Raw genomic sequence first — 13238 nt, forward strand, 5'->3', positions numbered from 1 at the left:
CTCTACAAAAAATAGAAGTAGTGGGGAGTGATGGGATGTGAGGCTGAGGTAGGAGGATGGCTGGAGCCCAGGAGCTTGAAGTTGTAGTGAGCTATGATGATGCCACTGTACTCTGGCCGGGTGACAGAGCAAGATCCTGTCTAAAAGAATGAATAATCTAAATCTTACTAAAATTACTAATTGTCCCAATACCCTTTATAGAAAAAAGATTTTCTTTTTCTGGTCTGGTGTCCAACCAGGATCACACATTGTATTTACAGTAGTGTCTCAAATCCAGACTAGTTCCATAGCCTTTTTTTTTTTTTTCTTTTTGAGACAGTCTCACTGTGTTGCCCTCAGTAGAGTGCCATGGCATCACAGCTTTACAGCAACCTCAAACTCTTAGGCTCAAACAATTCCTTTGTCTCAGCCTTCCAAGTAGCTGGGACTACAGGCGCCTGCTATGCTACCCGGCTGTTTTTAGAGATGAGGTCTTGCTCTCAGGCTGGTCTCAAACCAGTGAACTCAGGCAGTCCACCACTATGGCCTGTCAGAGATTACTGTGGATATCTTTAAAGAATATAGATAGTTTATTTTATAGAGTATCCCTCAGTTTGGACTTGTTTCCATGTGACTTGGGTCTGTTACATTGGCACTGCCTAAAATACATTGTAGCGTCCTTAGTGCATCAGGAAGCACATGGTCCAGTATTGGTGATGTTATTTATACATTTGATCACTTAGTTAAGGTGGACTCAAAATGGTGGTTATCTAATTTTATCATTTTCTTATGTAATTATGATTATTCTATTATTAGAATGTTCCTTTTGCCTCATTTATTCATCATTGTTAGTTATTGTTGGTATAAACTTCAGGAGTCTTATTCACCAAGTTTTAATCTATTATTACTCTTATTACTTTGGATGCTCAAATTCTTTGATATTGGCTGTTGAGAATCCCTTCAGGCTGGCTCCTTGACCTTTTGACATGTCTCTTTCATTTTTTTTTTTTTTCTTAGACAGAACCTCAAGCTATTGCCCTGGGTAGAGTACCGTGGCATCACTGCTCACAGCAACCTCAAATTCTTGGGCTCAAGTGATTCTCTTGCCTCAGCCTCCCGATTAGCTGGGACTATAGGCACCCACCACAATGCCCGGCTATTTTTTGGTTGTAGTTGTCGTTGTTTGGCAGGCCTGTGCCAGATTCGAACCTGCCAGCTCTTGGTGTATGTGGTTGGCACCTTAGCCGCTTGAGCTACAGGCACCACCATGTCTCTTTCATTTTTTTTGCACTACTATACTTTTTGGCACAAGATAGTTCAGGTTCATCTTGTGCTTTTGCCTGCTTACGCCCTGGAATCAGTCATGACTCTAAGTAGTCCTGATTTCTTTTAGAGGAGATTGGTGTCTAATAGAAGCCAACATTTGAGCTGGTCGGGTACGGTGATTTATGTTGTAATCCTGGCACTCTGGGGGGCCAAGACGGATGGTTTGCTTGAGCTCAGGAGTTCGAGACCAGCCTGAGCCAGAGCGAAACATTGTCTCTAATAGCCAGGTGTTATGGAGGGCGCCTGTAGTCCCAGCTACTCAGGAGGCTGAGACAAGAGAATCATTTGAGCTTCCAAGAGTTTGAGGTTGCCATGGCACTCTACCAAGGGTGACAAAGTGAGACACTCTCTCAAAAAAAAAAAAAAAAAAAACTAGAAACCAGTATTTGGATATGATTTTAAGTTAAATGTTATGTCAGGTTATAGTAATAGGTTTCTCCAACATCTCATTTATTTCAGATGAAAATCTTAGGTGGCAGAACCTGTCATAGCCTTGGGCCCATTCTCTGTCATTGCCCTACACTGAGTAAGTTACTAGAGCAATGATAATTAATTTTGTAGTAAAACTCCATATTTCCATTTTTAAAATAATCTATTGTAGGGCGTGTGAGTAATGATTTAAAATATACCTTTTAAATTCATTTCTTAGAGACAGTCTCACTCCATCACCCTGGGTTGGGTGCCATGGTGTCATCATAGGTCTCAGCAACCTCAAACTCCTGGGTTCAAGTGATCCTCCTGCCTTCGCCTCCTGAGTAGCTGGCATTACAGGCACCTGCCACAATGCCCAGCTAGTTTTTTTCTATTTTTAATAGAGACAGGGTCTCACTCTTGCTCAGGCTGGTCTGGAACTCCTAAGGTTAAACAATCCACTCACCTCGGCCTCTCAGAGTGCTTGGATTACAGGTGTGAGCCACCATATCCAGCCAGTTCAAGATATTTGAATACATGAAGATATGCGCTAGTTTGGAAGGCTCAGATTTAAATAATTACTCCTTCCAAAAAGTAAAACAACATTCTTTTTCACTTTTTAAAAAAATCTTTATGTATTTATTTTTTGAGACATGGTCCCTTTTTGTTGCTTAAGCTAGAGTGCAGCCCCACAACCATCGCCTCCAGCTCCTGGGCTCTACTGCCTAGGAGAGAGTAGAGTAGAGTATATACCACCATGCCTGGTGAATTAAAAATTTTTTTTGTAGAGACAGGGGCTTTTCTGTTACTCAGGCTGGTCTTGAACTCCTGGTCTCAAGCAGTCTTCCTGCCTCAACCTCCCAAAGTGCTGAGATTATAGGCATGAGTCACCGTGCCCAACCTCACTGACAGCATTCCGTTAGGTCCTACAAGTGATTCCAAACTTAATGAAAAGGTTAAAATGTGTCCAGGCATGGCGGCTCATGCTCATAATCTTAGTACTTGGGAGGGCTGAAGAGAGAGGAATCCTTGGGCTCAGGAGTTGAGACCAGCCTGAGCAAGATTGAGGCCCCATCTCTTCTAAAAATAGAAAAATTCTGGGAAGCCAAGGCAGGTGGATTGCTTGAGCTTAGGAGTTCAAGACCAGCCTGAACAAGAATGAGACCCCATCTTTAAAAATAGCCTGGTGTTGTGGCAGATGCCTGTAGTGCAAGGTACCAGGGAGGCTGAGGCAGGAGGATCACTTGAACCCAGGAGTTCAAGGTTGCTGTGACCTAGGCTGACCCATGGCACTCTAGCCTAGGCAACAGAGTGAGATTCTATACCTCCAAGTTAAAAAAATAAAAATGCAAGAACAGTCAAAATTCTGCAGAAATGGAATAATAAGAATAGGAGTGGGACTGCCCTATCAGATATTAAAATGTTTGAAGCTATAATGATTAAAATTGCTTGATACTAGGTTTGAATAGTCAAAGCAGTAGAACAGAGTAGAGAATCTAGAAAGAGAACCAAATGCATAGTAATGTAGTACGATAAAAGTTACATTTCATGTGAGTTTAGAAAAGATGGATTCCAACTACTGCTGATAAAACTGGGATTAAAAAATAAAAGTTACCTATCTACCTTATTCTTCTTAACATATTGACAGATGGATCAAAGATTTAAACATTAAAAAAAGAAAATGGAATCTGAGTATACAAAGAAAAAAATCAGAAGATTAAAATAAAATAATTGGCTTGGTGCCTGTAGTTCAGCGGCTAGGGAACCAGCCACATACACCGGAGCTGGCAGGTTTGAATCCAGCCTGGGCCTGCCAAACAAGAATGACAACTACAACAAAAGAAAAAAAATAGGGGCAGCACCTGTGGCTCAAGGAGTAGGGCGCTGGTCCCATATGCCGGAGGTGGGCGGGTTCAAACCCAGCCCCGGCCAAAAGAAAAAAAAAAAAAAAAAGAAAAGAAAAAAAATAGCCGGGTGTTGTGGTGGGCACCTGTAGTCCCAGCTTCTTGGGAGGCTGAGGCAAGAGAATCACTTAAGCCCAAGAGTTTGAGGTTGCTATGAGCTGTGACGCCTTGGCACCCTACCCACGGGAACAGCTTTAAACTCTCTCTCAAAAAAAAAAAAAAGAAAAAGAAAAACTTGGAATAGGGCAACCCTCTAAGTATGACCAATAGTTGTTTTTATAAAGATTGATATATTCTATCACATAAAACTCTAAAAATATATACATGGCAAAAAACTTTTAACAAAAATCAAAACCAAAAAACAAACCTGGGGAGAAAAACTTTTCTTTCTTTTTTTTTCTTGTGTGTTTTTTTTTTTTTTTTTTGCAGTTTTTGGCCAGGGCCAGGTTTGAACCCACCACCTCTGTTATATGGGCCCATGTCCTACTCCTTTGAGCCACAGGTGCCGCCCAGGGAAAAAACTTTTCAATCTATGCCGAAAGTGTGGTGCTCATTTGTCTGGCATATAGTTAGTTTAATCCATTAGTGTTTGGGGGCTCTCACATCTTGGTTGGTTTTACTTGTTTATTTTGAGAGATATAGAATACATTACTGTGATTAGTCAGAGAGATACAAAAAGATACTCAGAAATGCAGTTCCTTATCCCTGCTACCCAGGTCTCATCGTCACCCTGCTTTTTTCCTACCCCTTTCACACTCATCCATTGTTTAGTTTCCAGATTCTTCTTCTTTTGTTATTCTTCCCAATCATATATTTCAGGAAAAATGAGCAGGTACTTTTAAAAATATATATCTTTGGCTTTCTTACCTGAAAGGCATCATACTATAGGTACTTCTTTGCACTTTGCATTTTTCATTTGGCAGTATGTCTTAGATCTCCATATCAGTTCATAAAGACTGTCCTCATACCTTTTCTATTGTTGTTTTTAAACAGCTACCAGTTTATTCATTCACTCTCCCATATATAGGCACTTAAGTGGTTTTCCAGTATTTTGCAATTACAAACTGCTACAAAGAATAAATAGCCTCATACAGATATATTCAGAGTTTTATACAGGTGGTTTTTTTAGGGTCCGTTCCTACAAGTGGGATTGCTGAGCTGAAGAGCAACCAAAAATATATATAAAGTATTGCCAAATTTCCTTCCAGCAGGCATATACTAGTTGCATTCTCATGAGCTGCTGTTTTGGAGTCCCATTTCCCAGCAGCTTCAATCATAGAATGGGTTATTAATTTTTAGAATTTGATAGGTGAGAAATGGTATCTTGGTATTTTAATTTACATTTCTGTAATTAGGAGTTTAAAGATTTTTTCATATGTTTGGGAATCATTTTTATCTCTTTGTGAATTATCTGTCAGCCATTCAGCTTTTTTATTTAGAAAAAACTTTATACCTATGGGGAAGTTTAAAAAGTAAGATAACCTGTAATTTCCTTCCTTTATAGTCACAAATTGCCAATGTTTTGCCATGTTTTCTTCCACTTCTCTATGTAATTTTTTTTTTTTTTTTTTTTTTTTTTGAGACAGAGTCTGACTCTGTCTCCCAGGCTAAAGTATGGTAATGTGATTGTAGCTCCCTGCAACCTCAAACTACTGGGCTCAAGTGATCCTCCTGCTTCAGCTTCCTGAGTATCTGGGAATATAGGCGTGTGCCACCACGCTCAACTCATTTTTCTATTTTTTTGTAGAGACCGGGTCTAACTCTTGCTCAGGCTGGTCTGGAATTCTTGGCTTCAAGCAATCCACCCGTCTCAGCCTCCTTAAGATTACAGGCATGAGCCACTATACCTGGCCAGCATATGGTTTTTGAGATGCTTCCATATTTCATAATGTACCAATAGCTTATTTTTACTGCTGCATAGTATTTCATCATGTGGATACACTACAATTTGTCAGTTCATCTTTTGTGAATTGGATTTGGGTTGTATCCAGTTTTGGGCCTTTATTACTAAAGCTGTCAACATAGTAATTATGTTGCTAAAGCATTTGCAAGTTTCAGAGATCATGATACATTATCCTAAATAGTTATACAAACATCTCCTAAGATTGACATTTTCCCTTAATAACCACAATACCATTGTCACACGTAAGAAAGTGACATTTATTTATTTATTTATTTTTGTGTAGATATGAGACAGAGTCTCAAACTTTGTTGCCCAGGCTAGAGTGCCATGTATCTGATACAGCTCACAGCAACCTCAAGTTCCTGAGTGCAAGCAATCCTCCTCTCTCGTTCTCCCGTGTAGCTGAGAGAATGTATTTTTCTATTTTAAGTGGAAATGGTATCTTACTCTTACGCAGCCTTGTCTTGAACTCCTGAGCTCAAGGGATCCTTGTGCTTCACCCTTTTAGAGTGCTGGGATTACAGGCATGAGCCACTGCATCTGGCCAAGAAAATGAATATTAATTCAGTATCATCTGATATTAAAACCATGTTTTGATTTTTTTCTTCATTATCCCAAATATGTCTTATATCTTCTTTTTTTCTTCTTTTGGATTCAGAATTTAGTCATTAAGTTTATTTAGCATTAAATTTGGTCCTATCTCTTTGTCCTTTGAATTCTTAGCTTTTAGTACAAGGAGATATTCCAGGGTTAGTATGTGCTTTCCTTCCACAGACCATAATGGCCAGTAGGTGCTGTGGCATCATAGCTCACAGCAACCTCAAACTCTTGGGCTCCTGCCTCAACCTCCCAAGTAGCTGGGACTACAGGTACCTGCCATTATTTTTTTTTCTTTGAGGCAGAGCCTTACTTTGTAGCCCTCAGTAGATAGTGCCATGGTGTCACAGCTCACAGCAACCTCCAACTCTTGGGTGTAAGCAATTCCCAAGTAGCTGGGACTATAGGTGCCCAACACAACGCCTAGCTATTTCTAGAGACAAGGTCTCAGTCGGGCTCACGTTGGTCTTGAACCTGTGAGCTCAGGCAGTCTACCCGCCTCAGCCTCCCAGAGTGCTAGGATTACAGGCATGAGCCACCGCTCCCCCTCCCCCCCCATTTTTTTTTTGCGGTGGGGTCTTGCTCTAGCTCAGGCTGAACTCAGAACTCCTGAGCAATCCACCCGCCTCAGCTTCCCAGAGTGTTGGGATTATAGACATGAGCCACTGTGCATGGCCTATCTTGCTTTTTAGTGAAGAGTGATTATTTGGAAACCAAGTCCTGGGTGCTAGTCTCCTCATTGCTACTAGGATTCTATTCTATGTTTCTAGGCCATTCAGGCCTAGAGAGCTTGAAAATATATATATATAATTTTTAAAAAATATATGTATAGTTCATGGTATTCCTATTTCAAATATGCTATAGATTTTCTTCCATTCCACATTTGTATATCTTTGTTCTCAATGACACAGAAATTTATTTTGTTTTCTCTCCTATAATATATATAATAATTTCAAGGTTATACACCAGTATCAAGACCAAATGTATTAAGTTCAAGATTTTGTTGCAATTCTTAGAATTCATTAGGATATATCTCACATAAGGGTGCACAGAAGACAGTGCCCAGAATGAATGAATGTTTTTGGTGTTTATCTTATTAATTTAAGGTACAATTATATTTATTTTCTAAATTTGTGTTTAATTTTGTGTTTTGCTTTTTTCATTAAAACATGTACGTGATTCATGATGTCTTATCTTCATTACCCTATTACTTAAAGGTAACCATTTTATTCATATCTGACTTACCTCTTTTTGTAAAAATAAGCAAGTATATGTGTATATTGTATTTCAATCTTTCTTATACATAAGGTAGCAAGCATTCCATATATATTTTGCATAGTGCTTTTTTTTCTAAATAATAAAGAACTCATTCCATATGAGTTCTTGTAGATCTTCATTGTTTTTTATGGATTCCCAGGTATTTTCAAGTTCTTGCATTTCACTTAAATGAAACCCCAGCTATATATTTTATACATATGAGTGCAATTGATGCAAGAAAAGTAACTAGGAATATGAATCAGTACATTCATGTGCAGAGAAATGACCTGTTATTTTAGATTATAAGAAATAATAAAGAGATAGCTTTTTTTTTTTTTTTTTAGCCTGGGCAACATAGCATAGACCCCATCACTTAATAAAAAGCCAGGCATGGTGAGGTGTGCCTATAGTCCTAGCTATTTGGGAGGCTGAAGTGAGAGGATCACTTGAGATCACTTCAGAAGTTTGAGGTTGTAGTGAGCTATGATGATTCCACAGCACTCCAGCCTGGGCAACAGAGTGAAACCCTAGCTCTTAAAAAAAAAAATTCACATGACATACCTCAGTTTAGCAGTTCCTTTGGTTGCTGCTGATCGAATCCGTCTGAGATCTCAGGGAGATTTCCAATGACCAAAGGACACTAAAATAAATTTTAGATTTCTAAAAATTATTTGATGTAGAAAGTTTTTCAAGTGGGTTTAATTGAAAGGAATCACTGAAGTCTTAAAAACTCAGAAGAATATCAAACTTAGGAATTTTTTCCAAACCTGTGATGTATCTTCCTGAACATGTTGATTTTGCGGGACCTTAGGCTGACCCACATTTTTGTTCTCAGTGGTCCTGTAGTAAGTGTTCTATACTTTGTGCTCTCTCAGGGGCTCTTTGCAAATTAAATTAAGTACTTGTCTCCAGATCTGCTTCTATTATTGCTTTTTTCTTAGTGTATTTGGCTCCATTCCAGGACATTTCCTTATCAAGAACTACTGGTTGCTGCCATTGGCTATGTGGCAAAACTTTAAATAAGCAAGGATAATCCTTTAATTTCTTGGCTTTGGATAAATCCAGGGATAGCTTTAATTCCTTGTAGGGGAAGAGAAAGGGATTATTATGCCTTATTTTAAAATTAGCCAAGTGCAGTGGTGTGCACCTGTAATCCTAGCTATTCCTGAAGCTGGAGGCAGGAGAATCACTTGAGGTCAATTATGAGAAGCTGTAGTGTGCTATGATGATTGCACCTGTGAAGAGTTACTGCACTCCACCCTGGGCAATAGGCAAAGGTAGGGAGGGAGAGAAAAATCAACTCTATTAAGGCAAAATTTTAAAATGAGCTCATTTTAAGATCACCATTCAGTATATTTTGACAAATGTATGTATGTGTAAACAACACCCCAATGAAGGCCAGAACATATTCATCACCCCCAGGGACTTCTGATGTGCTTGCACACCTTTGTATTTAGTCTCCCTATCCCTATCTTGGCCCTGGACAGCCATCAGTCTTCTTTCACTGTTAGATTAGTTTGGCTGTTCAATAGATTTTTGTATATGTGGAATAATATAGTATGTACTCTTTAGTTTCTAGCTTCTTTGGCTCAGTGTGATTTTGAGAGATTCATGTTTGTTGCATATAACAGCTTGTTTCTTTTTTATTGCTGACTTGTAATCTGTTGTGTGACTATGCCACCATTTCTCTCCCTCTCTTCTCCATTAATGAACATTTGTGTTACTTTCTGTTTTGAGCTATTATGAATAAAGTTTCCATGAATTATATACAAATCTTTGGGCAAACCTTTTCATTTTTCTAGGATTAAAATTGCTAGAATATGGTTATGGTCGGTTTAACTTTATATGAAACTGCCACACTTTTTCACAGTGACTGCACCATTTAATGTTACTACCAACAGTGTATGAGAATTCCAATTCCCCCAAATTTGGTTTTTCTTTCTTTTTTTTTTTTTTTTGCAGTTTTTGGCCGGGGCTGGGTTTTGAACCCACCACTTCTGGCAAATGGGGCCGGTGCCCTACCCCTTTGAGCCACAGGCACTACCCTCTTTTTTATTTTTAAGAGACAGAGTCTTATACTATCGCCCTCAGTAGAGTGCTATCGCGTCACAGCTCACAGCAACCTCCAACTCCTGGGCTTAGGCAATTCTCTTGCCTCACCCTCCTGAGTAGCTGGGACTACAGGTGCCTGGCACAACGCCTGGCTATTTTTTTGTTGCAGTTGGCTAGAGCCGGGTTTGAACCCACCACCTTCAGTATATGGGGCCGGCACCCTACCTACTGAGCCATAGGCACTGCCCCCAAATTTGGTTTTTCTATTTAAATTCTTTTTTTCATGATGACTCAGTACTCCAGAGTGCTTACTGGCTACTTGTATGTTTTCTTCACTGAAGTGGCCAAATCTTTGGCCCATTTTTTATTTTATTTATTTATTTTTTTTGAGACCTCAAGCTGTCGCCCTGGGTAAAGTGCTGTGACATCACAGCTCACAGCTCATAGCTCACAGCAACCTCCAACTCCCGGGCTCAAGCGATTATCCTGCCTCCGCCTCCCAAGTAGCTGGGACCACAGGCGCCTGCCACAATGCCCGGCTATTTTTTGGTTGCAGCCGTCATTGTTTGGCAGGCCTGTGCTGGATTTGAACCCGCCAGCTCAGGTGTATATGGCTGGCGCCTTAGCCGCTTGAGCCACAGGCGCCAAGCCATTTTATTTATTTATTTAGGCCCAGGCAAAGCTCCAACTCACCACCCCTGGTGTGTGAACCCAGTGTTCTGACTGTCAAGCTATTGCGGCCAGCTTTTTGCCCATTTTAAAGTTGGGTTTATGTCTTTCTATTGTAAGTTCTTTTTATATTCTGAATGCAGCTCCTTTGTCAGACATTATGTATTGTATTTTCTTCCAGTCTGTGGTTTGTATTTGCTCTATCATATGGGTATTGTTTTGAAGAACAAAGGTTTTCTTATTTTGACAAAGTCTAGTTTATCAATTTTTTTCTCCTATCATTGTATTTTAAGAAGTCTTAACCTGTCCAAGGTTGTTAAGATTACTCTTTTGTGGTTTCTTTTGTAACTTTTTTTTTGGGGGCGGGGACAGAGTCTCACTATGTCACCCTCGTTAGAGTGCAGTGGCGTCACAGCTCACAACAACCTCAAACTCTTGGTCTTAAGTGATTTCTCTTGCCTTAGCCTCCCGAGTAGCTGGGACTACAGGTGCCCGCCACAACATCTGGCTTTTTTTGTTTTGTTTGTTTGTTATAGTTGCCATTGTTGTTTAGCAGGCCTGGGTGGGTTCGAATCCTCCAACCCTGGTGCATGTGGCTGGTGCCCTAGCCGCTGAGCTACAGGTGCCAAGCCTCCTTGGTAACTTTTATAGTTTTAGCATTTACATTTAGGAGTGGGGCAAGTGAGGATAGTACTGGGTCTTTCTGTTTTGATTTTTTTCTTCCACATAAAATACAAACATATATAAAAGTTCAAAGAAAAAATCTTCAGCCTCCATCTCTACTGCCTTGAAAAATCATAGGGTGATTTACAGGCACTTTTTATTTTTTTGAAACTATGGCTTTTCATTTTCATGTGGATAGCTCAAAGGAGGCAGGTAGCCTTTGTTGAAGTATTTGTTTTGGGGGGTGGGTTTAAGGAAAAAGACTCTGGGCACAGTCGCTCATGCTTATAATCCTAGCACTCTGGGAGGCCAAGGTGAGTGGACTGCTAGAGCTCAGGAGCAAGAGGGAGACCCCGTCTCTACTAAAAATAGAAAAGTTAGCTGGGTATTGTGGTAGGTGCCTGTAGTCCCAGCTACTTGGGGAACTGAGGCAAGAGGATCATTTAAGCCCAAGAGGTTGCTGTGAGCTATAATGCCATAAAACTTTACACAGGGTATCAGAGTGGGACTGTCTCCAAGGAAAAAGAAAAATATATCACAAAACAGAAACCTTGGGCTTAAAAAAAATGGCTGTCACAAGATCCTGGTTGGAAGATTCATATTTTTATAGAAGAGAAATACAGCGCTAGAGAGTGTTTGAAGATGGAATGGTAGTTGAGGGGATCTGGACCTATTTCTCAAGGTGACCTGAGAGAGGTGTCACTGTGCTAGATATAGGGTGTTGAGACAGTGATCACTGCTGAGGGCCTTGAAACGGATTTTGGGATCTTGTCACACAATGCTGGTAACAGAGTGGGACAACAAAAAGTAGTCAGCGTGCCAACCAGTGTTCTTGGCTCATTCATCATATAAGTTCAAAGGTGTAGGCACTGGCTGTGTTGGGGTGGAGGTGCCAAAAGCCTTTGGCCATTGGCACAACCTGTAGCTATTCTCCAAAGCCTAACGGCTCTGGTGGAGAGAAGCCGGAATTCTTTTTGTTTCTCTTGAGGTTGTGGAGGTCAATTTCTTCATGAGCCACATTGAGATCTCCACACAGCACAGGGGACTTTTGGGCAGCGAAGCTCTTTAAGAAGTATATTAAAAGCTTCATTCCAGTTCTGGGGGTATTCCAGTTGCATCAGACCATAGCCAGGTAGTCAAATTCAGCCAAGGTCACCCATCCTTTCTAATCATGTTCCTCCTCAACAATGCCTTAAACTTTTGAGTGGGTACTGGTGGGAACATAACCCCACACCACTGTGCCCTCTCTTGTCCAAAGGAGATGCTGGGCAAGAGCTGTCCCAGCAGCTCTTGAAGTTCTGTGGGTAATTTGTTCTTTGAGCATTTGGTCTCTTGGAGGCACAGGATTTCTGGGTTTTCTTCCTTTACCCAATCTAATCCTTTTTTCTTTTTTTTTGGCTGGGGCTGGGTTTGAACCTGCCACCTCCGGCATATGGGACCGGCGCCCTACTCCTTGAGCCACAGGCGCCGCCCCTAATCCTTTTTTCTTAATCCAGGCCCAAAGTCTATATTCCAAGAGCAGGTAGATCTTGACTGTGGTCATTTTGTCACTGGCTAAGGTTTTCTTATCTGGGGTGTCCTTCTATAGGACTGGATCCTTTGCTGTGCCCTTTTTTACCCTTTCTTTGCTCCCATCTTACTCTTGGTCTGTGGCTCATTCATTGAGGGAATTAGAAACACCCCCAACACAACTTGTCAATGGTTTGGGTTTTTTATTTGTTTGTATTTGAGACAGTCTCACTATGTTGCCCTCAGTAGAGTGCCATGGCATTACAGCTCACCGCAACCTCAAACTCTTGGGCTTAAGTGATTCTTTTGCCTCAGCTTCCCAAGTAGCTGGGTCTACAGGCACCCACCACAACACCCGGCTATTTCTTTTTTGTTCTTGCAGTTGTCATTGTTGTTTTTAGCTGGCCTGGGCCTGGTTCGAAGTCGCCAATCGGTGCCACCATCAATGGGTATTTTTTATGTACTTACAAACACATCCACACTGTATCAGTTATATATATTCACACACATATATGATATATAGTTTATATAAGTATACATATGTTGTTTCTTCTCATAAAAATATAAACCCTAACTTGACATGTTTTATTGTGAATGTTTCATGAGTTTGTTGCTCAACAATGCTATTCCTCTGACCAGGAAAACCAGACCCAGATGATGGGGAGGTGTTTGCAGGAACAAGCAGCTACAGCAGAAACTGTCAACATTAGAAACCAGCCTCCAAGGCTGAAGGACTACCTATTCAGTGGTAGAATAAGAAAAATTGGGTAGAAAGGAGATGGGAGGCTCTAGGAAAACATAAATTTTTTCTTTTTGCAATCAATGAGAAGAAAGCATTTGTTTTCATGGACTCCATAGATAAAATGAAACTTGATATAAAATTGAAGAATGCCTATAATTTATTAATGGGACAAAAGAAATGATCTATCCAATTCACTAATCCTGTGAATGCCTGTGAGATACAAGGC

General features: G+C 40.4%; 1 protein-coding gene across 1 annotated transcript in view; it reads left to right on the forward strand.

Moving 5' to 3' along the window:
* The window catches only part of SRPK1 (SRSF protein kinase 1), a 90855-nt gene that overhangs the window by 17107 nt on the left and 60510 nt on the right, over positions 1-13238 (forward strand). The gene's annotated exons all lie outside the window — the stretch shown is intronic.

This window comes from Nycticebus coucang, chromosome 9 (assembly GCF_027406575.1).
Source record: "Nycticebus coucang isolate mNycCou1 chromosome 9, mNycCou1.pri, whole genome shotgun sequence".
Classification (NCBI taxonomy): domain Eukaryota; kingdom Metazoa; phylum Chordata; class Mammalia; order Primates; family Lorisidae; genus Nycticebus; species Nycticebus coucang.